The following is a 15,475-nucleotide window of genomic DNA, read 5'->3' on the forward strand; positions in this document are numbered from 1 at the left end:
TTCAGTACTGAAAACTTTGGCATTCTAGACGCTTTCTTATGTATTTGTTTAGGGGTTGATGGGGAGTCCCTCTCTAAGCATTATGGGAATCCTTTAAGATGCCTATAGGTTCCCATTCTCTGATAAGTGACATGTATTTGGCAAACAAAGCAAATAAACAAACTAGCAAGAATAGAAAAAAAAATAAGTAAACGTACACTTTTTTTCTCCATAGTCAGTGAAAATATAAGCTAGAAAGCATTGACTCCAATGCAAAATTTAAATATAGAAACCCTTGCTCTGAAAAAAATAAAAAGACTCTGTTAAAGGTAACAAATTAATGTTTTTAAAAAAGAATCTCCTCTTCCACAGTCTCTTTAAATGTCATTTTTTTTTTTTAATTGTTGTTTAACATCGAGCTCCCTCAGACATGGGATGCTTAGGGAATGCATGTAGATCCTCACGGGTACCTGGGAGCCTGAGATACAACTCAAGGAAAAGCCCACTGCCTGCTGGCTTCTCTCTCTTTAAGCTTTTAGTCAGATACACAGTGTGCTGGGTTGGGATGGACCCACCACACCTACCCAAGACAGACAAGCAAACCACCAAGGATTGCAATGTCTGTACCAAGCTATAATTAAACCTTGGATCAGGGGTGGATAACAACTTGCCCCTTCAAGTCCATTCTGAATGCACTTTGGCACTGACAGCCCAGAGCGAGGATAACTGCAGTATGCCTCCCAATATGCCACAGTATGTGTCCACCAAACCCTGTGTTCAGGTTACCTATTAAGGCAGATTGCAGTGGCAGACTACAGGGCTTCCCGTGTCAATACAGGCTGGAGTTCATTCTGAGCAGTCAGTGACAGTGGAAGCTGGGCAGGGGTGAAAAGTGGTAGGTAAGAAGTTAGCTACCAAGAACCCATCTCAAGCAGGCATTGGAAGGCAGGCCCACATGTGAAGCTCCAAAACCACTTTCCTAGGGACTTACCTTTAAAAACATAAATGCCATGATTAAGAGTTTCAACATGTCAATCTCACAGCATTAAGCCCCTAGTAGTTCAGGTATCTCTTGAATGTGAAGCCCTGTCAGACTCCACTGGTTGTCACCCATGAAGAGACCCCTGACTACGGATATCTATATATCTATATCTATATCTATATCTATATCTATATCTATATCTATCATGCACACTTTCAATCTCTTTCTCTTACTCTCTCCTCCCTTGATTTTACTCTCTTGCTCTTTCTCATTCATTTTTCTAATTTTCTTCTGACACCTGAAGATGAGTCTCTTGTCTTTAGATTCCCTAAGCAGGTATAAGTTCCTAATACAGTACATCCCCCACCACCACTTCAGGGTTTAAAAATTTACCTCAATAAGGGGCTTTATTAAGCCTCTCTTAAAAACACCTATGGGAAGGAAGGAAGCAGGAGCAGTACTCACCATCCTTCCCTCATGAGAATGGAGTGAGGTGTTGGATAGAAAATGGACTCACCAAACAAAGTGAGTCCAATGCAGCAGTGAATCCAGTGAGGGCAACACATTGAAAAATCTCCCCAAATAAATTCCTCCCTTTAATTTCCACATTGCTTTTCCAATTGTATATCATTGGTGTGTAGTCAAATGAGTGATCATACTATTAAAAAGCACCTCCTTTCTAAGACTACACTGGTGATCGCCTATGAAGTGGCCTGTGACTGCAGGACACCTCTCTCTCTCTCTCTCTCTCTCTCTCTCTCTCTCTCTGGAGTCACTTCATACAAAATGGATATCCTGTTAAAGGTGGACACATGTATAAGCAATCATAAAGTAAATATAGATATGTGTGTGCTGTATGTTTTATAACCATAAGCTAAATTCTGCAATTTAAATAATAATCTCCCCTGAAAAAAACACTGAATTTTGCAGACACATTCTTGAAAATTCAAATAGTTTTTGCGACGCTATACTCAGAAAAGCTAACAAGCATACGTATTTCCCTAATTAACCTTAAATTATCAAATCAAACAGTCAATGGCTGAAATAACTTAGAAAAATTTGTTAGTGTGTATATTTTGTTCTCCTTTATTTCTAATGGCAGAAGTTATAAGATGTTTGTTTAGTCTGTGTTTTTGTTTTTTGATTTGGGTTTTTATTTTAGAGATGGCTTCTCATTCTGTCACCCAGACTGGAATATATAAGTGTGATCATAGCTTACTGTAGCCTGGAGCTCCTGGTCTCAAGTGATCCTCCTGCCTCAGCCTCTCAAGTAGTTGGAATTACAGGGTCAAGCCAAAAGCACACCCAGCGCATTTAGTCTGTTTTAAAATGAGTTGCTGTTTCAACTTATCTTGTTTGGAGGGGCTCAATAATTCATTTCCATATACCTTAAGTATCTATTTTTCTGGCTTATATTTTCCTGGCCTAGCTCCCTATTTCTCACTTTCCAATAAAATTCATCTACTTTCAATAACTCAGTTTAAGTATCTTATTTTTTTCCAAAGTCTCTATTATCCTCTCCTTGTGTTCATTGTGTAGTATTTCCTTCCATAAGAACTCCTAAAAATCTCAATATTAAAAACTATCATTTAGTACAGAATAATTTGTTGTGGACCCACTTGAATCAGTGTCTTAATTTTATTTTATTCTTAAGAAATGTGAGGCTGTAAAATATTTTTGTCATTATAGGTCACAATCTCTTTGATGATAAGTGCTATAAGTGATTATTCTGTGGAAGTAGGAGGGAAATGGAGTTACAGAATGTAAATAAACAATAGAGAGATGAATTGACAGATGATTAAATAAACAAATAATTTCAGGAGTTTCACATGGTGCATGCTGACAATATGGCATATACCAAGGATAAGGATTTATTCAAATTTTCATACTTACTACCAGAATGCAAAATGAAATGTACAAAAAAGGAAAAGGAAAAAAAACTAAATAAATATATTCTTTTTAATTAAAAAAAAAAAAAAAACAGGAGGAAGAACAGAAGGATTTAATTACTTTTTTCTTTTTCACAAGACCCTTAAAGCTTAAAACTTCAGGCAATGCATATGATTTTGTTTTCTTTTTCTTTTTTTTAATTATTATACTTTAAGTTCTAGGGTACATGTGCATAACGTGCAGGTTTGTTACATATGTATACTTGTGCCATGTTGCTGTGCTGCACCCATCAACTCGTCAGCACCCATCAACTCATCATTTACATCAGGTATAACTCCCAATGCAATCCCTCCCCCCTCCCCCCCCCATGATAGGCCCTAGTGTGTGATGTCCCCCTTCCCGTGTCCAAGTGATCTCATTGTTTGATTCCCGCCTATGAGTGAGAACATGCGGTGTTTGATTTTCTGTTCTTGTGATAGTTTGCTAAGAATGATGGTTTCCAGCTGCATCCATGTCCCTACAAAGGACACAAACTCATCCTTTTTTATGACTGCATAGTATTCCATGGTGTATATGTGCCACATTTTCTTAATCCAATCTGTCACTGATGGACATTTGGGTTGATTCCAAGTCTTTGCTATTGTGAATAGTGCCGCAATAAACATACGTGTGCATGTGTCTTTATAGCAGCATGATTTATAATCCTTTGGGTATATACCCAGTAATGGGATGGCTGGGTCATATGGTACTTCTAGTTCTAGATCCTTGAGGAATCGCCATACTGTTTTCCATAATGGTTGAACTAGTTTACAATCCCACCAACAGTGTAAAAGTGTTCCTATTTCTTGACATCCTCTCCAGCACCTGTTGTTTCCTGACTTTTTAATGATCGCCATTCTAACTGGTGTGAGATGGTATCTCATTGTGGTTTTGATTTGCATTTCTCTGATGGCCAGTGATGATGAGCATTTTTTCATGTGTCTGTTGGCTGTATGTATGTCCTCTTTTGTGAAATGTCTGTTCATATCCTTTGCCCACTTTTTGATGGGGTTGTTTGTTTTTTTCTTGTAAATTTGTTTGAGTTCTTTGTAAGTTCTGGATATTAGCCTTTTGTCAGATGAGTAGATTGCAAAAATTTTCTCCCATTCTGTAGGTTGCCTGTTCACGCTGATGGTAGTTTCTTTTGCTGTGCAGAAGCTCTTTAGTTTAATGAGATCCCATTTGTCAATTTTGGCTGTGGTTGCCGTTGCTTTTGGTGTTTTAGACATGAAGTCTTTGCCCATGCCTATGTCCTGAATGGTACTACCTAGGTTTTCCTCTAGGGTTTTTACGGTATTAGGTCTAACATTTAAGTCTCTAAGAAATGTGTCTTTAGTTATCACTCTTTTGGCTAGAGGAAGAAGCACTAACTGCACATTCCTAAACCTGGCACGATTAGAATTGAGAGAGCATTAAGAAGCACAATAATGAGCCAGGCTCTATGTATGGAACGAGAACTGTGACGAGAGTCTCTAGTACATAGAAAAACAAGGATAACCTTGCCAAAGAAGGTATCAAGGCAAACACAGATAACATAAAGAAGATTATTAAAAAATAATAAATGGAAATCATAAGTGGAAATATGTGGAAAAATAATAAGTGGAAATCATAAAGGATAAGGCATTTGTGAAGAACTGCTTTTTTTTTTGTCTCCTGGTATCTGCAAAATATTTGTTTGAAGATTGGATGAATAAAGTCAAGATTTTGTAGAATTCCTACTATAGCTGAGAAGATGCCATTTCTTCTTACTACTTTAGATCTAGTGCTTAACATACATTAGGTGCTTAATAAATATGTACTAAATAGGTCAATTTTTTCCAGATAATTAAATATTGAATAAGTTAGTCAATTAAATACTTTTTAGGTTTTTAATTAGAGACAACTTAATGCAATACGTAATTTTTATTATATATAATAGAAAGTGAAAATAAAAAATAAAGAACTACACTATAGTTACTTACTATATTTACACTATATTTACTTACTCAGAGGATCCTACAGATTAAAAAACATGCATCTTTAAAGCTCACATTAGGAGGGTTTGAAATGTTTAAACAACTATTGCTGGCTACTTCTTATTTCAATAGTTTTTCCCTGTTGGAAGATTTTTAAAGATTTTATACAAATTGGAAACTTTTCTGTCTCTGTTTCATAAAACAGACCCAAGTATAAAAACACAAAGACTAAAAAGTGTTCTAAATAGTAAGATTTGAAATTCATATAACCTTAGAGATGCAACATAGATAGAAGTAATTTTCTACAAAAATTGGCAACCATAGCAACTGTACAGAACACATTAAAGAGGAATACAAATCCTTGTAAATCAATGTTGTTTAAATTAACCAGTATCTAGAAGAAATAGCGCTAGTTGGAGCTACAAAAATATAATTTAGTAAATTTCTCCCTTTAATATGTGAATTTAAGAAAACAACATGACAATAATTTGATTGAAAAATATTGATAGAAAAAATAATTATATGGATACATATTGATAAAACTTGTATAAAATTGTTTAGAAAATGTATGAGAAAAAACATAGAACATAGACATATACAAATAATTGAAAGTGATAAAAGAAGAGATGTTGAAATAAGATTTGGGTCAGATATATAGAAAGAAAAAGTAATTCAAAATTATGAACATATCATAAGCTATTCAGAAATTTAGATTCATAATATTAATATGGAAGGGAAGTGTTGGGAAGGGAAGAGTGTGGTCCCTTTAAATGATACGGAATTGGGGAAGGGAAGCACTGGGTAGAGAAATGGTTCCTGGCTATGGCTCCACCTTCACAGACCTAGGTGAGGACAGGCATTTCCTACTCAAATGTCACATTTCCTAAGAGCACCCTGGCCTGCCAAGCCTCCATCCTGTGCCCATAAAAACCCTGAGACCCTAGCAGGCAGGCACACAGGTGGCTGGACATTGAGAAGACCACATCAGCAGAGGAACACACAGGCAGCTGAACCTCTTTACAGGCACCTGCACCTCTTGACAGGCCCTGGCATGCCGGCAGGCCACCAACGAGCAGGCCACTGACCGGCAGAAGCAGAACGACACAGAGTTTGGCTGGGCAGACAGAGGAGAGCCCAAGGTGCTGAGCAGCCTTGCTCCAGACAAAAACCTTCCCCTTCCATCCCCTTCTGATTTTCTTTGAGCTAACTCCATTCAATAAAACCTTGCACTCATTCTCCAAGCCCAGGTGTGATCTGATTCTCCCTGTACACCAAGGCAAGAACCTGGGATACAGAAAGCCCTCTGTCCTTGTTTCAAAGTAGAGGGTCTAATTCAGCTGGTCAACACAAGCTGCCTACAGATGGCAAAAACTAAAAGAGCACCCTGTAACACACCCCCACTGGGCCTTTGGGAGCTGTAAATATTCACTTTTAGGCACTGCTATGGGGTGGGAGCCACACAGCCTGCCCGTCTGTGTGCACCTCTAGAGGTTTGAGCAGTAGGGCACTGAAGAAGTGACCCACATCCACATTGCAAGCTCTGTTAGGGGGACAGGCGAACCTTTCTCGTTTCAGCACTATCAAGGTTCTAAAAGGAAAAGGATGGCAAACTCAAAGTAGTCTAATGTGAATGTTGTTTAATTACAAAGTCAATTATGTACAAACATATAGTTTTAGGGGAACCACAAAGGTACTGTAGTAACTGAGCACTGATAATAACAAGGTATTATAATCTTCTGATCCAAAGGAAAAGGAAGGGGAACATATTTAAGAAATCAGATATTTCGACATATCAGAAACATGCAGAAGACAGAAGAACAGAACATTAAATAAGGTCAGGGATCTTGAAATAAATGCAATTTTTGCCAAGCATAGAAGTCAGAAGCTTAAAGCAACTTAATAGGAAGGTAGATGAGAAAATAAATACTCTAACTTCATCTTCTCCCTCCCCACAATCTCCTAATGAGGCTTTCCATTGTCTGGCCCTAGCTGAAACCAGAGACGCAGAGCACAATTGATGAAATAATGCAGATCAATTTCCTGGGCTGGAACTTAAGGAAAAGGCAGACAATGAGGTAAAAATAGAGGGACATAGAACAGATAGAACAAGCAGCCATGCTTAGGTTGTTCAGTTAATCTTCACCGTGGTTATTTCATGATAGTTTTTCCTAAGTATTCCTTTTACTTCTGTCATTTTTCTTTGTTTTCTTGATAAACTGCAATGTTAAAATATTCTCTCAGGTCCAAATAACAGTGCCGCTGATGATTCTTGTGCTCCTGTTTCCGTAGACCAGTAAACCATACCCTATTAAGAAGTATTGTCTTGTATCACCTTTTATACTTTGGAAGTACATGGTGTTGGATTCCTCAAAAGTTTTGAATCTGAGACAGGATTTGAGATACGTGATTTGTGAAGGCAATGCTCCCACAAAAGAAACAGAGAAGGCAGTGAGATAATTAATGCAGAAAAGGGGAACTCTTCCCGAATAGAAATGTTTATGAAATCAGAAATTTAGTTTCTTTAACTGAATAAACAATGCAAAAGGGAAGAAATTTGAACATTGGAGACACAAATACATTAGTAATGACTTTAATTATTGCAACATATTCAAAGACAACCAAGATATGTTATGATATTACTGATGCAGAAAGAGCTACATTGTTTAAATTTTTGAAATGTAAGAAAAAAAGAGAGGAGGGACTTTTTAGATCATCTTTCATTATAAAACTATCCCTGTGTTTTCTTGCTCTTTTTAGACTACGACCTCCTTTGTTACTCAGCACTCTCACCAGACACAAACACATCCTTTCTTCAAAAATTTCTCTAAATTTTCCATTTATTTCGCCACTGTAAATCAGGAAAACAGATATCAAATTGCATTTGAATTCAATTTTAACTAAAAATTACACTTTGTATTAGGCAATTCGAGAGTGGGAGGGCTGTGCTTGATCTTACAGGGTAGGGAGTGAGGAAACTTAAAAAAAAAATTTGTATTTTTAGTAGAGATGGGGTTTCTCCATGTTGCCCAGGCTAGTTTCAAACTCCCGAGCTCAGGCAATCTGCCTGCTTTGGCCTCCAAAGCTCTGGGATTACAGGCATGAGCCACGATGCCCGGCCAAGGGAATACATTTTTAAGGACTCCTGATGCTTTCTTTCCAGAGAGTTTTGTACCTTAGATAGTAGTATAAGACTGATTATTCCACAGTTCCTTTCCAGCAATGAAGATCATCTTTGTTGGTTTCCAAATATTTGTCAATTTTATACACACAGGAAAAAAAAAGGTATATTACTATTTAAACATACAAATCTTATATTTCTAGAATATTTGAATACTTTTATTAGTAGTTTGTATTTCTTCATTTAGGTCCTTTGCCATTTTTCTATTGACATGTTAGTGTTTTTCCTTTCCTTATTAACTTTCATAAAATAGTGACAATAATATATTAAGTCTATGTCTCTCATATTTTTTGCATGTGTATTTTACAAATATCCTACAGTATAACATTTTACGAATATTGTCAATAACGTAAAAATGTTGGCATTAGTCAAAAATGTAAAATGTTTATTAACAGTATCCAGAACTGCTGAATTTTGCTCTGATCTCTAACAGTTCAGCCATCACTTACAATTCATATTCACTTGAACTTTGTATATGCTAAGTCTATTGTTACCAGAGCAACTTCGGGAGCTTGTGTCAGGCCCACTTAATTTCCCTCCCTCCACATGAGTCTACCTACTTTTTTTCTTGAAAAGCCTTCAAGGATAGTCAGGGTCAGACCAATTAAACTAAGTGTTATCTGCGAACTAGCAAGAGGTTAGAAAGTTTGTTTGGTTTGTTGATGACAAAATAGACTGCTTCCTTCTTTAATGAATACACATAATGGCAAGTACTTTAATGAATCCATATCCTACCAGCAAAAGCCAAGAAAGTTGCCTTAGGGAAGTCAATTATTTTTTATGTGTTTTTAGTGCTCATTTTATGTATTTATATGGCTGAATTAATTAGCACCAGGACTATGTAGGAAAGCAGCACGAAAACAGCCTCTTTTACCTAATGTGAGTAAGCATGACATAAACTAATTAAAATGGAGTCATTTCTTATGTGTTTTCAGATGTTATTTTATCTATTTTGAAAGAAAACTTAGCTTCACAGTACAAGATATTATTAACACACATTAGTAAACCTTTGTATGTCACATTTACCTGTCAAAACTCAGCATTTTCTTTAGTCCTTCTGTTTCTTTCCTATTTGTGGCTGTACAATGATGTTTTACTCACTTTCTTTATTATTCACATAGAAAATATATAATAAATCTCTCATAAGGTTGTCCTCCAGTAACCAAGGGTGACTGGTTCTCGGACCCCCCCATGGATGAAGGGGTGGCCTGCCCGTCTACATCTGTGGGTATATCTCGTTAGGTGGGATGAAACACTGAGAAAAGAAATAAGACATAGAGACAAAGTATAGAGAAACAACAGCGGGCCCAGGAGACTGGTACTTAGTATATTAAGGACTTGTATTGGCACTGGTCTCTGAGAGTTTTTATTGATTATTATTTTTATTATTTTAGTAAAAGGAATGTGGTAGGAGAGCAGGGTGATAATAAGGAGAAGGTTAGCAAAAAAAGTGATTAAAATAATTTATGTCATAATTAAGTTCAAGGGGAGGTACTATGCCTGGATGTGTATGTTGGCCAGATTTATTTATTTATTTATTTTTGTCTAAATATTTTAGTGGAGTAAAGAGTAACAAAGCAGCATTACTGCCAACATGTCTCGCCTCCCGCCATAGGGCAGTTTTTCTCCTATCTCAGAATGGAACAAATGTACAATTGGGTTTTATACCGGGACATTCAGTTCCCAAGGGCAGGCAGGAGACAGTGGCCTTCCTCTATCTCAACTGCAAGAGGCTTTCCTCTTTTACTAATCCACCTCAGCACAGACACTTTACGGGTATCGGGCTGGGGGACAGTCAGGTCTTTCTCATCCCACAAGGCCATATTTCAGACTATCACATGGGGAGAAACCTTGGACAATACCCATCTTTCCAAAACAGAGTTCCCTGTGGCTTTTCGCAATACAGTGTGCCCCTGGATTATTAAAACTAGAGAATGGCAATAACTTCTACCAAGCATACTACTTGTAAATATTTTATTAACAAGACACGTCCTGCACAGCCCTAGATCTCTTAAACCTTGATTCCATACAACACATGTTTCTGTGAACATAAGGTTGGGGCAAAGTGACTAGAGCAAAATGGCTGGGACAAAGTTACTAATTAACAGCATCTCAACAAAACAATTTTTCAAAATACAGGTCAAAATGGAATTTCTTATGTCTTCCCTTTCTATGTAGACACAATAACAGTCTGATCTTTTTTTTTCCCCCTACACATGGATACCCAAATTTTCAGATGTTCAAGTCTCTGATATGACATGACTTAGTATTTGCATATAACCTATGTACATCCTCCTTTATACTTAAAATTATCTCTACAGTACCTATAATACTTAATACAATATAAATGCTATGTACATAGTTGCCACACTGTATTGTTTAGAGAACAATGGCAAGGAAATACGTCTGCACAAGTTCAGCACAGATGATTTAAAAAAAAAAAAAAAAAATGGTGATCTGTAATTGGTTAAATTCACACATGTGGAACCCAGGGATAGGGAAGGCCAATTGTGTTATCACAGTATCACAAGAATTCTGTTAGATGTAAAGTTCAGGTCATCTAATCCAGCCCACTTTTTAAAAAATGAAAAATTTGATATGTCCATTGAAAAAAGTCCTATGAACTAATTGCTTCACTTTATAATAAAACAATAATTAGCAGTCAGTAACCACTTTCTGTATCAGAGGGTGTTCTTATTTGTAAGCATTTCAAGCAACTCTTGCTGGGTTAAGCAAAAAGGGAGTTTATTAAGAGGATATTGGGCAGCTCACAGAATCATTAGGAAGGCTGGGAAGTAGGCCAGATGCCAAGCAGTAAGAAAAGTGCCACAAACCTTATTTTGATGACCAGTACAAATATATTGGTATATCTTGGTTAATATCAACATTTCCTGTAAGAATACCCCCAAAATTGTTCCTGGTAGTGGATGTGTTTCCTATTGCTGCTCTTCCTTCTAAGAAAAATGTAATTTTTCTTAATAGCAATATTTAAGAGTTATTATATTTAAAAGTTATTATAATAACTTTCATAAACATCATTTACTGTTCCTAACCTTTACCTGCCAGCGGCTCCAAATGCACATTGGTGTGATACAACTGTCTTCAATGCCTGGGTCCTGTATTTGCTTCCTGTTGGAATTGGAGGATGGAAAAGCAGGCACCAACACTGTGTGCCCCTGTAGTGGGAGGCAGTGTTTGCTGCCAGCTAACATTCATAGCATAGAGGGTTCCCCAAACAGCAAATGGAGGCCTAGTAGATCAAAAAGCAAAAAGCCAAACGTCCATTAATATGTCCGTGGCGCAGGCACTGTGGCCAGAGTTTCATAGGATAAATGCAATTCACTTTTTTGTATGTGAGAAAATGGAGAACAAAAGGATCTAATAATTTGTCCAAAAGGATCTAATAATTTGTCCAAGATCACAAGGCTAATAATTAACATTGTCAATTTTTAAACCAAGATTTCTTAAAGTCTTGGTTATAAAATCTCTCTTTTATTATGTCTTTAACAAATAAAGACATAAATTAGGTTGAATGTAATTTTTCTTAATAGTAATATTTTTTATATGACAAAAATATTTAGATTTTTTTTGAACTTCTAATTATTTCCACATGCAAAATATTAGAATATAGGTACAGAGGTTTCAAGGCAGCTTTGAGGGTAATGAAAGTAATCCATACAATTCAAAGTTATTGAGTTCATTCTGAGAGAATTTTTGTTTTTTTTCCCTAATTAGACACATCAGTAGTCTTATACTTTTTAAAGAAACCAAACATTTATTTTACTACAAGTAGAAAAACTTTATGCTTGTAAAACTATATTATTATATAAGAAATGCCCTAAATTAGATATATGAAATAATTCCCAGACTAAATTACTGTTCAACTGTTGCAGATCATCAAATATTCATACACATTTGCTCCTCCCAAAATTATAATAAAATCATGAAACACCTCAGAAACTATCAGACTACTATAATTAATGACTTATTTATATTTTAGTAATAACATATTAGATTTGTAAATATAGAATTAAGGTTAAACACAATGCAATGTTGACCTTTAATAAAATGCAGTGTTTCAAATTGTAAACAAGCCATTGGTCTGTATTTCATTGAAATCATTCTCTGTAACTACATACATCCCCTCCCCTTATTATAAGGAGCATTACAAGAGAGTATTCCGAAGATGAAAAGTGAACATCTATAGTAAAGGCAATGATCTTTGAAAATTTTCTCTAATGAGTAATTTGTGGCTCAGTGGATTTCAAGAGATTATTGGTTTTGGAAATGGATTCTATCAACTAAGGAGATAATGAAAATCATTAGAGCTGAGTAAAATAAAACAACAAATTTGTAATTAACACAAGCATTCTGCAAGCTTCTAGTTCCTACACAAGTTGAAAGCCTTGTTTAAAAACACAATTATAAAAAATTTTCTATGTAGGCCAAAGCATTTCTGTGTAGTACAGTATGCTTACATTTATAGCAAGGGATCATACTACTTTGAATGCGATTTTTTAACAAAACATTTCAAAAGCCTGCAATTTAGGACATTATTATAGAAGAGCAATTCTTCTCTACCTACTTGATATTAAGTAATCAATTAATTTATGTATAGATTACATTAAAATAGTTTGACCCAGGGTATTTTTCATCAGATACTCAATATAGAAATAGCTCCCAGTATCATTTTTGCACAATTTGCCTGACATTGTAAACCAACTTTTCCAAACCAACTGTTCCTTAAGCTTTTTAATCTTCCTTTGTGGTTTCTTGTCTGTTTTGTCTCTTGTTGTATCTTCAGGACTTAAGTCAGTGCTTCTTACACAGGATTAGCTCACTTAAAATTTGTTGAATAACCAATTAAATTAATAATACATAATCATAAAGATAAATTACAAAAAGTTTTGAATAAGCCGAGCATGGTGGCTCATGCCTATAATCCCAGCATTTGGGGAAGTCAAGATGGGAGGAGCACGAGATCTGGAGTTCGAGACCAACCTGGCCAACTACTAAACCTGGCTCTACTAAAAATACAAAAATTAGCTGGACGTGGTGATGCACACCTGTAATCCTAGCTACTTAGGAGACTGAGGCAAGAGAATCGCTTGAACCTGGGAGGCGTGGATTGCAGTGACCTGAGATCAAGCCATTGCACTCCAGCCTGGGTGACAGGGTGAGACTCCAGCTCAAAAAATAAACAAATAAAAAGTTTTGAATAACATAAAGTTTAAATATTTAGCATCACAACACCCTTGAAACAGGTTATATGTAATTGTAGTAATTTATGAGATAGTAAAGAGATTATACTAATGAAGACAATATTTTTAAAAGCTTAGTTTAATCATTTATAACAATTAGGTGGAAATCAATTATGAATAAGAACCTTGAAACAGCTTTACAGCTTGTAAATATGTAAAAATGAATCTACTTAGCTATTCGTTTAAAAAAACAAATAAAATAAATGAAGGAAGTGTCTATCTACTTCATATAGTTCATCAAATTTCAATAATTTTTTTCCTTACTTTTTCTTATTTATGAGCACTGCCTTAAAATCAATTAAAAAGACTTCATTTATTCTTATTTTGCAATGTTTTAATTATCTTCACATCAAAATTGACCTACTAGAATATGAAAAATATTAAGAGCTCACTAAAAGTAAATACGATATTACTTGAAATAATATAAACATATAAACATAGACATAGCCTTCTTCACATTCATCTGCTATGTAGAAAAATAATATAAAAATAACATTAAGTATTCAATTATTTACAATGTTTTTATGTAGTGCATTTATAAAAACAAATATTAGAATCCAATAAATGCCTTGTATTTTATTTATATGCACCTATTCTTTTAGTATATATATTCACCTACTTCAGCAAAAAGGCACCAAATAGTACAACTCTGCTTTTGTTATACGGATATGAGTTGAAGCAACAAATACTCCTCAAAAAGGCAAGAAGTGAATGAAAATATATAACATCCATATATTATAGTACAATAGAAAACAAACTACATAGCTCTGTAGCAGATATTTCTAATGGTTCTGCTGCCATTAATCTCTCTTATAACATCACTTTACCATTTGATTAATAGAGTGATGCCATTGTATCTTATAAGTTTTCTGAACCTTGAGTAAAATCAGTTCCATGATCTCTCATAACATGAAGAAACTTATATTAGCCACATTTTTAGTTCAACTTGTGTTATAAAAATGAGCAAAATTATATGAAAACAAAGACATTTTCAGAAAAAAATTAATTCTCAACATCTTGTGTCTGGACAAAGAAACTTTGAGGCATTATTTTCTTAGTAAATAACAATTGACACCAGTTAAAAATGCAATGGCATCTTGCACAAAATAAAACCAAGTCAGTCATAACTTCTAAAATCTATAGCATTCTTCCCAAAGTGTTTCTAGTAGATTCCTCTTTTCTTTTAATGTGCATTGCTTTCTGAAGGCAGATAAATCACTACTATAAAACCTTTGAATATAATTATGTCCATATTCCCGAAAATTAAAAGGGGTAATATACAGGGCTACTTTCAAGTACAGCAATGCTTGATGTGCTAATAATTACAAAAAAAAAAAAAAAAAAAAAAAATCAGAGAACTATCTAAATCCTAAATTAGGACAAAACAAACAAGTAATACATCAATCAACAAACAGTTTTAAATCAGTTTTATCAGACGTGATATTTGATTATTAGCAAGTCAGATGACAGACTTTAAACATGACCCTTCTAAATCCTATTTTCCATATATTTATGGAAGCAGAGTAGACAGTCAAAAGAGGTTATAATATAGCTAAGTACTAATTGTGTGACTTCATCTGGATTCCAGTAATTTTTTAAGTTATTTTGCTTGCATTTCTTCATCACCTATTATTGATCCCAATAAGTTACAATCTGCAACTTATACTCTGATGAAAATTTCATCCGTCTTAGTATTAAGGATTAAGGAATATAGGATTTAGAAGGATCATGTTTAAAGCCTGGCATCTGACTTGCTAATAAACAAACATTGCATCTCTGATAAAACTTTGATTTAAAACTATTTGTTGATTGCTGTATTACTTGTCTGTTTTGTTCTAAATTAGGATTTAGATAGTTCTCTGATTTCTTTTTGTAGTTATTAGTACATCAATCATTGCTGTACTTGAAAGTAGCCCCGTATATTACCCCTTTTAATATTAAGTCAGATGAAATTTTATAACTACTTTGACAAAACATACATTGATTATGTGTTTCTCATGTTAAGACATAGTTTTGGTGGTATATATATGTCTGCCCTAATATATGGCAAAAATATGTACAAAAGTTTCAACTCCCTCTTTCTAGAGTCAAAGTAAACATTTCACAGGCAATAAACTCTGATCAAATTAAGATGTAAAATAAATCCTTTTGTATCACAGAAGGTAATTCCAGAGACATACTCTACAAAGTC

General features: G+C 34.9%; 1 pseudogene; it reads right to left on the reverse strand.

Annotated features, from left to right (window-relative positions):
• Positions 1-9,163: 9,163 nt before the first annotated feature.
• Positions 9,164-10,074, reverse strand: LOC140711438 (uncharacterized; annotated as a pseudogene).
• Between the last annotated feature and the right edge of the window lie 5,401 nt (positions 10,075-15,475).

Source organism: Chlorocebus sabaeus, chromosome 3 (assembly GCF_047675955.1).
Source record: "Chlorocebus sabaeus isolate Y175 chromosome 3, mChlSab1.0.hap1, whole genome shotgun sequence".
In the NCBI taxonomy this organism is placed as follows: Eukaryota; Metazoa; Chordata; class Mammalia; order Primates; family Cercopithecidae; genus Chlorocebus; species Chlorocebus sabaeus.